General features: G+C 34.9%; 1 protein-coding gene and 1 non-coding gene across 5 annotated transcripts in view; one reads left to right on the top strand and one right to left on the bottom strand.

Moving 5' to 3' along the window:
- Positions 1–16596, top strand: part of LOC101424034 (protocadherin-9) — a 947185-nt gene that overhangs the window by 821313 nt on the left and 109276 nt on the right. The window lies entirely within an intron of this gene.
- On the bottom strand, positions 666–772 carry LOC111764944 (U6 spliceosomal RNA). Its single transcript, XR_002797418.1, has one exon. It is a non-coding gene; the product is annotated as a U6 spliceosomal RNA (small nuclear RNA).

The following is a 16596-nucleotide window of genomic DNA, read 5'->3' on the forward strand; positions in this document are numbered from 1 at the left end:
GACTCTATGAATTTGCTTATTCTAATTATTCATCATTGAGATCATACGGTATTTGCCCTTTTGTGCCTGGCTTATTTCACGCAACGTGATGTCTTTAAGGCTTTTCATATAATCAGAACTGCCTTCTGTTTCATGGTTGAATAATATTCTATTGCATGCATTTACCATAGTGTGTTTATACATTAATCTGTTGATAGACACTGGGTTTCTTCCATCTTTTGGCACTTGTGAAAAATGCCACTATGAACATCAGTGTGCAAATATCTATTCAAATCCTGCTTTCAAGTTTTGGGGTATGTACCTATAATAGAATTGGGATTGCCGGTTCATATGATATACCTAACTTTCTGAGGAACTGCCAAACTATTTCCATGGTGACTGCATCATTTTACATTTCCGCTAACAATGAAAGTGCATTCATATGCATAGTTTCTCGACCCTTGTTACTCTTCATTTTTTAAATAGTAGCCATTCTATTAATAGTAGGTGTGAAATAGTATCTCATTGTGGTTTTGATTTGCATTTCCCTAATGATTAATCATGTTGAGCATCTTTTCATATGCTTTTTGACACTATATCTTCTTCTGAGAAACATCTATTCAAGTCTTTTGCTCATATTTTTTTCTTTATTAGAGAAGTTATGGGTTTACCAAACATTGGTGTATAAAATTATGGAATGCTCCATGAATCTGGGTGTCATCCTTGCACAAGAGCCATGATAATCTCCTCTATATCATTCCAGTTTTACTTTATGTGCTGACTAAATGAGCACTTTTGCCCATTATTTAATTGACTTGTCTTGTTGTTATTGTTGAGTGGTAGGACTTCTTTATATATCCTAGATATTTAACCCTTATTGCATATGTAGTTTCTAAGTATTTCCTCCTAATTTATATGTTTTCATTTTACTTTCACAATGGAAACTTTGATGCACAAAAATTGTTAATTTTAATGAAGCCCCATTTTTCTTTTTAGTTTGTTTGTTTTTCTTTTGTTCTTTGTTCTTTTGGTAGAGTCTAAGAAACCATTGCCTAACACAAGGTTCTGAAGATACTTCCCTATATTTTCTTCTAGAAGATTTATACATTGGGTTCTTTTTTTTTTTTAAGATTTATTTATTTATTTCCCCCTTTCCCCTCCTCCTACCCTGTTTTTTTGCTGTCTGTGTTCTTTTCTCATTTTCTCTCTTCTAGGATTCAGTGGGACTTTGATCCTGGAGACCTCTGATGGGGAGAGAGGTTCCCTGTCAATTGTGCACCTCAGTTCCTGGTTTCTGCTATATATCACCTTGACTCTCCCCTTGTCTCTCTTTTGATGTGTCATCATCTTGCTGCATGACTCACTTGAGTGGGACTCTGGCTCACCACATGGGCTCTCACACAGGCACTGACTCACCACGCAGGCACTCACGTGGGCACGGGCTCACCATGCAGGCACTTGTGCAGGCACAGGCTCACCATGTGGGTATGCTTTCTCTTCTTCTTTTTCACCAGGAGGCCCCAGGGATTGAACCCAGGTCCTCCCATATGGTAGGTGGAAACTCTATCATTTGAGCCACATCCGCTTCCCATTGGATTCTGTTTTTTTTAATAGATCATTTTATTTATTTATTTTACATTTTTAAATTAAAGTTAATAAATCATAAAGGATGGTACAGGGTGGCGGACTTGGCCCAGTAGTTAGGGCGTCTGTCTACCACACGGGAGGTCCACAGTTCAAACCCGGGGCCTCCTTGACCCGTGTGCAGCTGGCCCACGGGCAGTGCTGATGCATGCAAGGAGTGCCCTGCCATGCAGGGGTGTCCCCTGCATAGGGGACCCCCATGCGCAAGGAGTGTGCCCCGTAAGGAGAGCCGCCTAGCGCGAAAGAAAGTGCAGCCTGCCCAGGAATGGTGCTGCACACATGGAGAGCTGACACAACAAGATGACCCAATGTAAAGAAACACAGATTCCTGTGCGGCTGACAACAACAGAAGCGGACAAAGAAGAAGATGCAGCAAATAGACACAGAGAACAGACAACCCGGAGGGGGGAGGAAGGGGAGAGAAATAAATAAATAAATAAATCTTTAAAAAAAAATAATAATAAAGGATGTTACATTAAAAAAACATTTAAAAGCATTAAAAAACCTAAGAGTTTCCCATATACCCCACTCCCCATCCCCTTACCCCATTATTTTTGTAAATTGTATTTTTTTGATGATATATACACCACACACAAAACATGTTACATTAGGTTTTTGGTGCATTTTGTGTTAATTTTTGTATATGGTATGATTTAGGGGTCTACATTCTTTTTGCATATGTATATCCAGTTTTCCCAGCACCATTTGTTGTAGATACTATTCTTATCCAAAACTGTGGACTTGAAACCTTTTCAACAATCAATTTGCCATTGCTGTGAGGGTTTATTTCTGAACTCTCAATTTGCTTCCATTGGTCTAATTTCTGTTCATGTGCCATTCCATACTGCTTATTGTAGAACTGTAATACATTTTGAAATTGGAAAGTGTGACTCCTTCATATTTGGTTTTGGCTATTTGGGGCAATGTATCCTTGCATATAAATTTGATGAGTGGCATTTCCAGTTCTGCAAAGAAAGCTGTTAAAATTTTGATTGGGATAGCATTGAATCTGTAAATTCCTTTGGGTAAAATTGTTATTTTACTAATAATTTTATCTTCCTGTCTGTGAACATGGGGTGTCCTTACATTTACTTAAGATTTTTTAAAAATTTCTTTTAGCAGTCCTTTGTAGTTTCCCAAACAAAAGTCATTATCATCATTGGATAAATTCATTCCTGATTTATTTGATTATTTAAGTTGCTATTGTAAATGGAATTTTTCCTTGATTTCTCCTTCAGATTGTTTATTTTACTGTGTAGAAAAATTAGTGTTTATTGCATCCTGATCTCCTACCCTGCCATTTGGCTGAAATAGTCTATTATACCTAATAGAATTTTGTGGATCCTTCAGAATATCCTACGCATTGGATCAAATCATCTGCCAATATGGAAGGTACTTGTTCCTTTCAATGTGGATATCTTTTATTTTTCTTGTCTAGTTGCTCTGGAAAGAACTTTCAGTGCAATACTGAATGCTGTACAGTGGGCATTCTTGTCTCAGGTCCAATCTTAGAAGGAAAGTTTTCAATCTTTGAACACTGAGTATGAAGTTAGATGTGCATTTTTCATATAAGATCATTATCATGTTGAGGAAATTTTCTTCTATGCCTAGTTGGCCAATCATTTTTATCAAGATGCAGTGCTGGATATTGTAAAATACCTTTTCTACATCAATTGAGATAATCATTTTGTTTTATTTCCTATTTCCTTTGTTCTACTTTTGTGGTATATTATATAAATTTATTTTCTCTTGTTGAGCCACCCTTATTTGTCTGGGATAAATCACATATGATGCTGATTTTTTATTCTTTTAATGTGGTGTTGGATTCAGTTTATTTCCTTGAGTTTACTCAAATTTTTTTTTAAGTCTTTATCTGCTATGTCCAAAGTTTAGTCTTCTTCTTTGGTGTTTTCTGGATTTTTAACTTGATCCTTAGTATGGGTCATCATTTCCTGCTTCTTTGTCTTATAATCTTTTGTTGTGTGCTATACACATTAGTATTTCAAAGTGCTAAATCTGGGGTTTAGTTCCTGAGCTGTCTATTCCTTAAGTTTATATCTAGCTACTGATGTGACAGGGATTCCCTTGAGCATCAGGAGTGAACACATACAAAGCAGCCAATGCAAAATACACCTTTCACAGCCTTGGCAAATTGCCTCTGTCTTGGTGGATGCTTTCCTTCAGATTTTAGCTGCCCTATCAGGAAGATCAGTCTGAGGCAAAGAGGAAGAGCAGTGCCTTTTCTTTCATTTCTGGGCCCATACCCTGCCTGGAATTTGTACTTGCTCCTGTCCCTTTTTTTAATAAGAATTTGAATGTCGTCTTTACAGTCTTCTTCTTTTGGGTGCTACATTGTCTGATTTAAAGTAGGTAATCCTTTGCCCTAGGCTACTTTGACTTAATCGCTTCTTACTCTGCCTTATCTGTTAGCAATGCTTGATTACTTAAAGACATGAAATGCTAGTTCTTGGTTGTATTGTTTATGTGTTTTGGCATTATTTATCAAGCTCAGCTCAGTTTCTTTCATTATTATCAACACAAAATGCTGTCAACAGGAAATAGTTATTACCTTTAGTGATGACTGACCTTACCATAAACAAGAGGTATAAAACATAATAACAGATGCCAAAAGTTTTGAATCTTTGTTGATGCATCTACCTGGGGCTTCTTCACAAGACCAACTTAGCCTTTGTTCAAACCTAATGAAAGACATCTACAAAAATGACAGGGTAGAGGGGGACTCGAAAAATTTTATTTCTGTTCTGAGAATTTGCATTAAAGAAAGGAAGCCATGCTGTGAGGATTCAATCCAAATAGAAATGGGGCAATCGCCAGAACTTTATTCATGGGCTCATGACTTCCAATTTATAACTGTGATGAGAGAAAACTTTCATATCTTAAGCTAATACAAACAAGAAATGGTTAACTGTCTTCATAGATCATGCATTCATCTAAGATTAAATAAATGCGTACAGTGAAAAAAATGGGGAGATAGCATATTAATAAGTAAAGTTACTCAGCAGGCTTCTTTTCATTCTGTCAATGAATGTGGAAACAAGATGTTTTGTAGATAATTAGCAATTATATTATGGTTGTAAATTACCTTTATAATCAGAAATATTTAACAGACATATTAAATAAATAGTCCACACAGTTTCATGCCATACTTTAATACTACCAGTTCCATTTGTGTAGATTTTTTAAAAGAAGAAATTTGAAAGACTTTGGATTTTATTCATATAGAAAAATTATATTAGAATCTGTTAGGGCAGAAATGTCAAATTTTCTGACATTGGCACTGTAGCTAAAATCTGTTCCTTTTTTGTTTTGCCATGTGTTAATATGTCAAAAAATTGACAATATGTACCTGTACTGATTTAAAATTCAAAACATATAGTAAGAATTTATAAAATAGATAAATAAGACAGTAATTATTCTTAACAAAGGTACTGTTACAAAATGGTCTAATTGTAAGTTATAGTTAAGAATTGCTTTTAACGAAGAGCTCCACTTGTGAATTTATTACACAAAGAAGGAATAGCTATATCAATTTTAATACATAATTAAGGAGTAAGCAATAGTAAATGATGCAATTAAAGTATACATTTATTTAAATGTGGTAAACTTTATTAAGGTAATAGCAAAAAAAGTACAGAAAATTCCTAGGTAAGGTGTTGGCATTTAATAAATGCCAAATAATCTGAACGCAATTAATTAAAGGTCTTTTTAAAAAATAAGTACCATGAATTTCCAGTTAACTCTGCTATAACTGTATTAATTGTTACATGTTTTTTTCTGAATGATAAGACTTATGTAATTTTCCCTTATTTAAAAGTAGAATCAAAATAAACTTAAATTTGCATTGTTTAAAGGTCAAGTGATATTCTGGAAAATAAAATACTGTGCTAAAATAGATTCTCCAGTAAATTAAAGGATCTTTTGAGACCATTAAACATTTTACCCACTCTCTTTGCTTGAGGTATGGCTGATGTTCAGAGAACAAAAGGTGAATGGAACTGTGGGTTTACTCTCATTAAATGGAATGGACATTTATTAGTCCTAGTTCTCTGGTTATTGCAGGAAATCTTTTTAACTGATGAAATTAGTTCAATAGAAAGAGAGAACCATTCTCCTACTACCCACCAATTGGAAACTTGTTAAAGGGGCCAATCTGATTACCTCCTTCCACAATCAGTATTATGGGCAAACCAAGAAACTTTTTACTAACTCTCTTTTTCCTGTCTTTGATATCAGGCTCTATAAACTCCTATCATTACATTACATCATGATAGACTTGCTATATTTAGCTTTTCTTTTATTACTTATATTTCACATGGATGCCTTCCTTCTTATTGAGATTTAAGGGACACGTTCTTAGAATCCTTAGTGGACCTCAGGAGTCAACCTTGTCTCATTAGCAAATTACCAGATTTTTCTTAGAATGCTTTTTAAAAAAACTGGTAAACTATCCACAGATGTTCAGATTCATCCAGATTATGTTAAGTACTAATTATTCCATCAGAATGATGCTTTATTAAAACTATTTAACCAGAAATTTGAGTTGTACATATACAATGTAAATTGCTGTGATAGATAATCCTTGTGTCTCGAATATCTACCCAGCCAGCTGCATCATTCATTCTTAGGTGCAATTTATGGCTTTGGAGAATTTTATCAGAGGCATTAGGACAATGACATAGACACAGGCCACATTTTATAACTTACAATTTTCTGGAAATAGAATAAATGCTGCAACAATTGGAGTGGATTTTCTTTCAAATAAATATCTCTGATGAGATCAGAAAAATTTTAAAGAATAAGCCCACAGTTTATTGGCTTTTTAGGGTTGTATTCTTGCTTTTATTATTGGCACGACATGGGAACCTGATGAGGTCACTGAATCCATCTAAATTACATGTTTGCTGCATCATTAAATATTATAACTTCAGAAGGTATTGGAAATAAAAAGTTGACTGTGACCAAAGTTGTCAAAGCTTAATGGTCTTTATCTGTAATGTATTTCACAAAGCTCTTTAGGCAGGAAAAGAGATCAAGTATTATTTGTTTGATAGTGGAATATATTCGAGCATAGTATATCAATATGCACCATTCTTTTGTGACTAATTGCAATGTCATAAAATGATGAACAAAAGAGAATTTCAGATTTTCAATTTTTCATTCAAATTATACAAAATAGATGATGTGCACTATAATATTAGCATTTCATTTGTTATGTTTTGACCATCCTGGTGCTACATTCTTTTCTTTTGCAAATTAACTGTGATTGTACATGTTGCATAATTACAATGATCACTGATGAAGTTTCCAAAAAGCCATCTGTATATCTTAATATAATATAATTAATCAAAGATTGACGGGCATATTCCCAGGTAAGCTAAAAGTTCAAAGAAAAGTATGCATAGATTTAGTTCTGTGTCTTTTACCTCCAAACTCCAGAGAAATATACTCAAAGGAAAATTATATAAATCAATGAATCTGATAATCTCATGACTCTTTTCATTTTTTACTTCTCTTTTCTTTCATTCTTCCTTTCTTTCTGTCTTGGTTTTGCTAATAGGATGAGCCTTTGGTCAGTGTACAAGGAAAGTGATAATAGGACTTCCTTGGGATATTTGGGACAACCTCTGAACAAATTGTCAAATAGGCAGTGATGTCACTAGCATACACTAATATCCCTGTAGGTCTACTTTTTCTAGTCTGTTGGCCTTCTGAAATGATAAGAGTCTCAGGGCTGGAAGAGGCCTTCACATAGGTCAGGTGATGTTTACATTCTTTTATACCACTCCCACATGGTCCTCCATACCGTGTTGGAATAACTCCAAGGATAGGAACTTACCCTTCCTGAAGAAACTCATTTACTCTTAGGTTTGCTCAAGCTGAAAGTTCATGTATTCAGATATTTAACAATAATTTATCTGCTCATTGTCATTACCCACTTATCCTATTAAAGGTCATTTAGAAAAGTCTAATGCTCCATCTGCATTATAACACAATGTTTTTGAATATATTTCTTTTCCTCCTGATGAACCTCTCCACTTTCTCCCACATGACGGTGGACTAAGTTCTTACACCATTCACATTGTTTTCTCAAAGTGTGTCTCCTAACAATTTGTCTATATTCTCCCTTTGACACTCAGAGCTGCATACAGTAATCCTGGTAGACTCTGATCATTGCACAGTAGATGCCAGACTGTCAACGTCGTTGCTGCTGATAAAATTCTAAGCATGAAGGTTCCTATGTTGTTAACGCACGTTGCATCTGGCCATCCAGGTCACATTGCTGTCAGACTTTCTGCTTTCCTGGACCTCTAAGTGCAGGCCCATGGTAACTCCCTGATGCAAAGCCCTCCTTGTCAAATAGGGAAACGGATACAGATTCAGGGCAAAGTGCAACTAAATCTAATTGCTGAAAATAATTCCCTGACTTGGGTTATTATTTACTCTGATTTTAGACATTTATAAAAATATTATATTTGCTATTTGGAAGAAGATAGAATATTACACATTGTAGTCTACTGCTCATTTGTAGCCTTTTGGGGTCCCAGAAATGATCTGGAGCAGAATCTGGAGGATACTTTTGTGGTGACTTTTATCATTTGTTTAAAATAAGCCTTCCTTCCATAGGTTTGTTTATACACACTATCTGCTTGGAACACATGAATCACTAATACCATGCAGAAGTTATCTCCTTTCAACTTTCACTCTTGACACTGAAGGAGAGGACTGTTTCAGGATTTCCATATCATACCGCTTTGGGAGTATCAGGGGAAAAATAAATATACAAAAGATTGCATTCTGTAGCCTATTGTCATTCATAAAAAATCATTTCCTCCCTGCCTCTAATTCCAACAAAATAGCAATGTCTATGAAAGCAGCTTGGAGTGCACTGAAGCAACAACACTTTGAATTTAGTAGCGAGGCATTCCTCTGGCTTCACATCTGTTAATGTTTTGTTCAAGTCGAAATTTGAAGGGAAATGCCTGAAGATTCCTGCCAGTAATCAGGAAATATTCTAAAGAGCTAATGCACTATTATAAAATTTAATTTTAAAAAAGAAGGAAACACTCTGTGATCTCATAAGACTTATTTTACAACCTCCTAGTACATAAAGACAACACTTTGATGTTTACACTACTTTTACATTGTTTGTCTTTTAGAGGGAAGGCATTAGGTGTGTATGATGCTCCTTTCACTTCCTCTATTTTTTCCTATTAGTTTATTACTCTTTTGTTTTACATATGTCTATTCCATTTTCTTAGAATTATTACTTGACGTCTTTGAGAAGGTATATCCTACATTCTTCATAGTTGAATGGAGGTGGGAGAGAAGAGGGAAGTGGCTTCCCAAGAGAGGTGAGAAAGATAAGGGAAATGTTGAGGTTCCAGTACTCAGCAAAGGTTAGAACATTCTGGAGCAAAACAACCTGACAGTTGCTATATGTTGTTTGAATAGTACCTAGCCAATTAGCATAGAGTTTATTCCTGGGTGGTGAGAAATGATATACAGTGGACCCCATCATGAAGAGATGGGATTTATCATAACATGAGAAGAAATGAAAGTGTGGCAATGTAGAGGAGGTGGTCAATGAATTTGAAACATTTCCTGGAACAGAAGGATTTCTGGAGGCCTTTTGGCAGATACTGTTTCTGTTATAGATTTTGTCTGGGTTTTTAGCCATAGAACAGCTATTTTCATTTGAATAAGAAAAACCTTGTAATGGGGTGTGAGGGTGAGAGGTGATAAGTAAGTATGGCATTTGAAGGGAAACTGAGTTTGTTGAAATATTTAAAGATAGCTTTAATCATATTTTTACTTTTTTTTAGCAGTACATTGTTTGATGCTTTCAAATGTCCTATTTTGTCCTGTTTTCATAAGTCTATTTATTCACGAAGTAAAGTGGGATATGCATTTGGCTTTGTTTATGCATCCATACCATTTTAACTATTTTGAAATTCAATTCTGTTTATTTTTCTGGGGGGCAAAATAAAAAGTATAACATAATAGTTTTCATGTTGAAATATTACACTCCTAAAGCTGGGAAAAGATTATAGAGGGAGTAATGGTACCAGCAATTTGAACACATGGGCAAGTCTTATCTCTAAGATATAACATATGTTCAACATTTTCAGCAGTATTTAATGGCATCCTACAAAATCTCTAAGCTTTTAAACTTGTTTAACTTCTGGACTTTATTAGACATTTTTCATTGGCCATGCAAAGTTAAATGTACAAAGCAAATATATTTATGTTTCCATAAAGTTAAAATAAGAAGGCCCACCTCAGCATCATAAAAAAATCACAAAGTAATTCTCACCTGCTAGTAGCTCTCTTCACAACTAGTGTCCCTAGCACATCAGGGGACAGTTGTAAACAGCCACTATCCTTTCCTTTCATTAGGGAGTTTATTGATGTGAGGCCTAATGCAGCCTTAAGAGTCTCATGTAATGTTTGAATAAACCAGACATGCATAATTCTGTAAGAACTGTACAATGTGACATATGGCCAAAGTAAATAACAGTCCCAGTGAAGTCAGCATCTCCACAATTTTGTGGAAAACCATACCCATTTGTTTATTTTCATTGCAGTAGAAAAACACTACACATGAAAGCAAGTTGGTCAAATCTGTTCCAAATTACACAGTGAAATTTAAAGTGTTAGGAAAAAGATGAAGAGAAATGAGCTACATTAAATGTATGTCTAGTAAAAAAAAAATTTTTCAGTGTAGTCTTTTAATCTTTTAATTTAGAATTTGTTTTTTTTTTTTTCAATTTTCAGGTACTTGAATGAAGAACTAGTTAATAATTTTATATGGGAAAGAATAAAATGCATTGTTAATGTAACAAATGTACCACCCTAATGAGGGATGTTATTGATGTGGGAGGGGGAGGGAGTAGGGCATATGGGAATCTCTTATATTTTTTATGTAACATTTATGCAATCTAAAACTTCTTTAAAACAAAAAAATTAATTTAAAACTGCATTCTAAAGATTAGAAAACAATGGGACCATTTTAAAGTTTAAAATTGAAAAAGTTGAAGTTTCATCAGGAAATTCTTTGGTCATATTTTTTGGAGGGCTACTTATTTTTGGCTGGTTTGACCCATGTCACAGGTCAGTAATTAGTTCAAATGTGTAAATTAAAATCTTTTCCATTCTCAGTTTACTACAGCTTAATCTGAGCAAAGACTTTGCAAATAAAAAAAATAGTCAAGAGTCAGAGGAGTCTTAGACAACCTAAAAGGAATATCAGTATTTCATTTGTTTATATATATTAAATTGATGGCATGTAGGTATATAGCAATACATAGAAAAATAAATTCAGTAAGTGATTTAATATTTATGAACGCATTATAATACAATGATTTCATTTCAGAGTTTAAATTCAGCTTACATATTTGAAAATCAAGAAAATTTAACCTTGAGATATTGAGTGAGATGGTGATATGAAAAACGGCAAGATATGGAAAGAAAGGGAATAAATTGGAAACACTTCCATTTTTCCTTGTAAGATTCCTTGTTTTGTGACAGTTGCAGAACAATGTACTTGGAATTAGCCACATGATACTTGTTAACAGTAACAAGGTTTGTTATTCCAAATCTCAGCAGACCCTGCTGAAAATATCTTTTCGTGCATAGGTGCAGCAAATAATGAACATAATCCCTTTGTGTGTTTTGTTTAGCATAAGCAGTGGCTTCAATTTTCCCTGTAAAATATGTTGAATATCTAGGACACTTTACCCCATCCAGCCTACAATCCACCCAACATGACACCAGATTAACAGAAGGACAAAAATTCGGTGGGAGCCAAAGGCAAGCAACTAAAATGTTAAAAAATGTATGCAAGTTCCAACATTAAGATTGGTATGGAAAGGTTGTAAGCCTGAGGAAAGAAGAATGAGATTTAATAGCATTGCTCAATTATTTGACTGGTCTTATAGTCAGGTCTCAATTATCTATCCCTACTGAAGGAAAAAAAATGGTATTTAGATTAAAGAAGGTATTATTTAATTTATACATAAGTAAAGAATGACTGTAGAGATTCTATGTAGAATGCAGGAATCAAAGAAATAGGCTTTTTGAAGAATGGTGCATTATAGAAAAATCCTCCTGCTTTACTTGCCTTACATTTACACTAAGGAAGCAGTCCGTTTAGTAACATCACTCTTAAAATATTGTAACTCTAAGTTTTGAATGTAACCTGTACAGAGTTTCAACTATTAATATCTTTTGTCAAGCAGGCTTGACATTTCTATATATAAGTTCTCTCAGGAAAAGTTCAATAGCAGAGAATTAGTTGATATAATGTTCTTATTCTCTGTTTGGATCAGAAATTTGTTGATTATTTTTAGAGGAGATATAATTTCTTGAAAATACTCTGCAGGATGATAATGTGATTTCCTTTTCTATGGGAGCAACCCACCTTCTAGTGAATAATGTTGGATTTGGGTATCCATTGACACATTGATAAGTAGCTATTTAGATCAATATATAAGTAAATCGATTCAGAAAATGTCAATCTTACATGGTAAAAGTTGCAAATATGTCAGAACAGAAACCTATTTTTATGTATGCATATATTAAATTTCTCTTCCCTACTGTCTCACAAAGTATTTATTTTCGAATATCTGTCTGCTTGTCTGTGTGTCTGTTTATCTATCATCTATCTATCTATCTATTTATCTATATCTTTTTCTATCATAAATTTATCTGACATCTATTTTTATTTTCACTGATCAAAGTCAAATATGTTAGGTCTTTAAAATTTTTTAATAGGCAGAATTTCAGGGTATTTTCTATAATATTTTAGGCAAAGATAGAAGATAAAAGATATTTCTTTAAAGCAACAAACTAAGAAATGATATCCAATTCATCCAATTTAAAGAAAGTTTTCTGTTGATCTGAGATGTCAGCCATCACATAGCACTTTGTAGTCTTTGAGAAGACCAAAATATGTTTTCCCTGTAATCTATGACTAAAGAAAATTGGTGGTATAAAGAATAATCTAAATTTCAGACATTTAAGGGGCAAAATCAATAGGGAAAATAAAATATAAACCTAATGGATATCATTTCTTTTTAACTTCATATGTTACCTCCACAGGAACTAACAGAAGCAGGTATTGAATTTGCATGAAGAACTCTGTGCAGTTAGAATTCTTTTTTTAACTTTTAAGTTTTAGAGAATCTTTCTATTGATGCAGCCCATTTCTTGGTCAGACATTTTTTCAGGTGTTTAGTAACAGAGAAACATGAACTGCTCAAAAATCTTTTCATCTTTCTTAGCAAAAAAATAGATAAATAAATCAGCATTTTATTTTCCATTGTGATAGCTCACACTGAGATTATGGACTAAAAAGAATTGTAGGATTCCAAAGCACAATCTCTTCAGAAGATCCCTAGTTCAGTGAGTGGTATTCAGCGTCTTACTTAACCACACTCCCACCTCACACTCAGCATTTCTTTCCTGCAGGAGCTCATCTCCTCTGCAGGAGGGTTAGGCAAGCGCAGTGGCTGGCAAGTTTCCAAGTCTCTGGACTTCCACTTTTGTGAGACACCAGAAATCATCATTTGAACAGTAACATCTGGCCCTGAAAGTGACCCTAATAGTGAAGCAAAATAATCATAAAGTGACACTGCACAAGCTGTAGTATCCAGGGGCCACTCAAGAAAGTTTAGCATTACTAGTGGGAAATACATCTTCATTCATTAGCTATAAATGAATATATTTTTATTCTAAGCTTTTCCCCCCACCCCTCACAAAATGAACATGCTACAGGTGTAGGCACTTAAAAACTGTGCTAATAACCATATTTTACATTGCAGCCCTCCTAAAAATGTCATACTTTTAATGCCATGGAGCTTCGTTTTTCTCTTTGATAAAGACCTAATGAGACTCCAGAAATCTAATTTTATTTTTAAAATTTTCATTATTATATTTGCAGAAAAAAAATACAAAGACAACTTTTTCTTATCCTTGGCCAGTAGAGGTTATTACTTGATCTCCAAGTTAAAAATCTAAAATTGCTTTCCTGTGTGAAGTTTTAGCCGGCCATCTGCTCAAGAGAAGGGAAAGGCAGACAAAGCTCATTCTTTCCTGCTGCTGCTGCTTGCTGCTGTTAGATGGCTACTGGGAACCTTAAAATAGGATTGCCAGGTTTAACTTTTCAGAATATGGAGTAGGCATATGTGTCTACCAGGGATTTGGGGCAGAGGAGGGTTATACTTAGACCAGCGGGACTAATAACTAACTCATTAGGTACCGGGGGTGCTGGACAACGTAGATGGAGGCACAGATGTCACAACAGCTACATTCTGCTTCCAGTCTCATGTTCATGATTCATCAATAAAAAATGTGATAATTGTGAATATATGGATCATTTGGGAACCTGTGTCTAGACATTAATGCTATTGCAATACCTGGATTTCTTAATCTGGTGGATATCAGTTGTCAGGACACATATGTTAGAGAAATCACCTAGTTTTGTGATTGTTACAAAATTAAAGGAAGCTCTAGGGACAAATAGATATTCTAAGGCCAGATTGATTTGTGAGGATGTTCAGGTATTGAAAATATTGAAAACTTCACGGTGTTTATGGTGAATCTAATTGTGGAAGGGAATTCCTGGCATCAAAGAGCTTGCTAGTTTGCCATTGCAAATTATGCTTCAATAGGATGAAGTGACAGTAATTAGTGTAATACCAAAAAAAGAAATACAACACCCTTGAATCTGACATATGAAACTAGATTTTGGAATACAGCAAATGCTTAAGTCATGTTTTGAAACACTAGGAAAGTTGTAGGAAGATAACTAAAGGAATTTTCCATTGAAATATAAAGATTTTTTTTCTAAGCCCTTTTTTTTTCTTTCATATTTATGGATGTTTTCTAGCTTTCCTGGCTTCCTTTTATTCATTTATCAAATGATATTTAAGCATTAAATGCCTCTGTGGTACCCAAACCAGTCATGTACTTACTCCTCCTCATTTTAATCTCTTTGCCTTCTTCCCTCCACTCCTATCCTATTTCTTTCTATCTTTCTCCCATTATATTACTTAATCCTTACATAGGAAAAATTTCTATACTATCTGCTTTAGGCTACAGCATCTTTTCAATATGTTCCTGTAACTTTATAGGTAGGAAGGTTTTTCTCACTCCTATGACAGTGAAGTTCCTCTCCCACCCCAGAAAACCTCAACAGCTAACATTTATCAAGTGAAACAGAAATGGTAATGCTAACCAGAAAAATGCTGCTTAATTTCTTTTAACTTAATCCTATTCTACTACATGGCCTCCTTCATTGCTTTTTTTTTTTTTAAGATTTATTTATTCTCTCCCCTTCTCCCCCACCCCAGTTGTCTGTTGTCTGTTCTCTGTGTCTATTTGCTGCGTCTTCTTTGTCCACTTCTGTTGTTGTCAGTGGCACAGGAATCTGTGTTTCTTTTTGTTGCGTCATCTTGTGTGTCAGCTCTCCATGTGTGTGGCACCATTCCTGGGCAGGCTGCACTTCCTTTCGCGCTGGGCAGCTCTCCATACGGGGTGCACTCCTTGTGCATGGGGCTCCCCTATGCGGGGGACACCCCTGCGTGGCAGGACACTCCTTGCGCTCATCAGCACTGCACATGGGTCAGCTCCACACGGGTCAAGGAAACCCGGGGTTTGAACCGCGGACCTCCCATGTGGTAGACGGACGCCCTAACCACTGGGCCAAGTCCGCCGCCCTTCATTACTTTTTTAAACAGAAAAAAAAAAAAAAAGGAAGAGGAAGGAAAGGAAGAGCAGGAAGAGGAGAAGGAGGAGGGGGAAAGAAGAGAGGGAATAAGGGAAGAAAGGAAAAGGAAAAGGAAAAAAATGTATGCATGTGGATTTCAAAATTCAAGGCTCAAGGCTCTCTAACTGTTTGAAGTAGGTTCTACTCTTTAACTAAAGTAAAACAAATTAAAACAACGGTTCACAGTTATGTTTCTCTACTTTCAGAGTTTTTAAGAATGTCGGGCAAAAGTTCATCCTTGAGCTTTCTCATTATCCTATTCTCTCTGTCCACTCTATGTTCCAATTTTATATTTAGAAGAGTAATACTGCTATGTAACATTTTAAATTCTGTAGCCCCTACCAAGAGAATGGTGAATTTGGACAATTCCCAACTAGTTGTAGTATGGCTTCCCCATGCTTCAGTCTTATAGAATGTATTTAGAATGATAAAGAATGCCTCTAAACAATCTAAACTTGTGTCCCTTTTTGAATACAGTATTTAATATGCAAGACTGAGCTTAGATTAGGAGAAAGAGATTCTGTCAGGGAGCATTACTAAGCAGCTTCCTGGGAAGTTTTTTCACTCTCAGATATGTTTAGGCTGGAGCATATTGCTTTGTTATTATTAATAACACTTTAAACTTTGAGAAGTTTCCTATCTCTGTGGAGAAATTAAGAAAGTCGTTTAGTGGTAGGTCATTGCTCCAGTGGAAAGGTTTTACCTTCTAATGCTTTTTATGTGTGTCTTTTGGATTGTAAGTGAGATGTGTGCTTTGTTTCTGAGATGAGCAAATAAACTCTGCTTTGGTAAAGCATTGCTTTTCTGTAGTTGTCTCTTGGGTGTCTCTTTCTAAATCACTACATTCGGTTTTGCTGAAACATGGAAAAAAGAATTTTTTTTTTCTGTAGCTCAAATCACTTACAGATACTGTAAACAGTTATTGGCAGTATTAGATAAATAAATATGATGAAAGAATCTACAACCTCTTAGCATTTATAAATACAAAAAATGTTTATGTATTTTATTTCATAGATGCTTAAATAATCAGCTTGCACTGTTCCAGGAACTGGCAATACAGTGGTGAATAAAACAACAAGGTCTTTCTCTTTAAAGAGTTTTAAATTCTAGGTAATTCAAAGATTAAGGATATATACTTTGGGCCTAAACTATGATCCTATCTTGGCCAATTACTAGCCCTGAGA

The sequence above is a fragment of the Dasypus novemcinctus genome, chromosome 15 (genome assembly GCF_030445035.2).
Source record: "Dasypus novemcinctus isolate mDasNov1 chromosome 15, mDasNov1.1.hap2, whole genome shotgun sequence".
Lineage (NCBI taxonomy): Eukaryota > Metazoa > Chordata > Mammalia > Cingulata > Dasypodidae > Dasypus > Dasypus novemcinctus.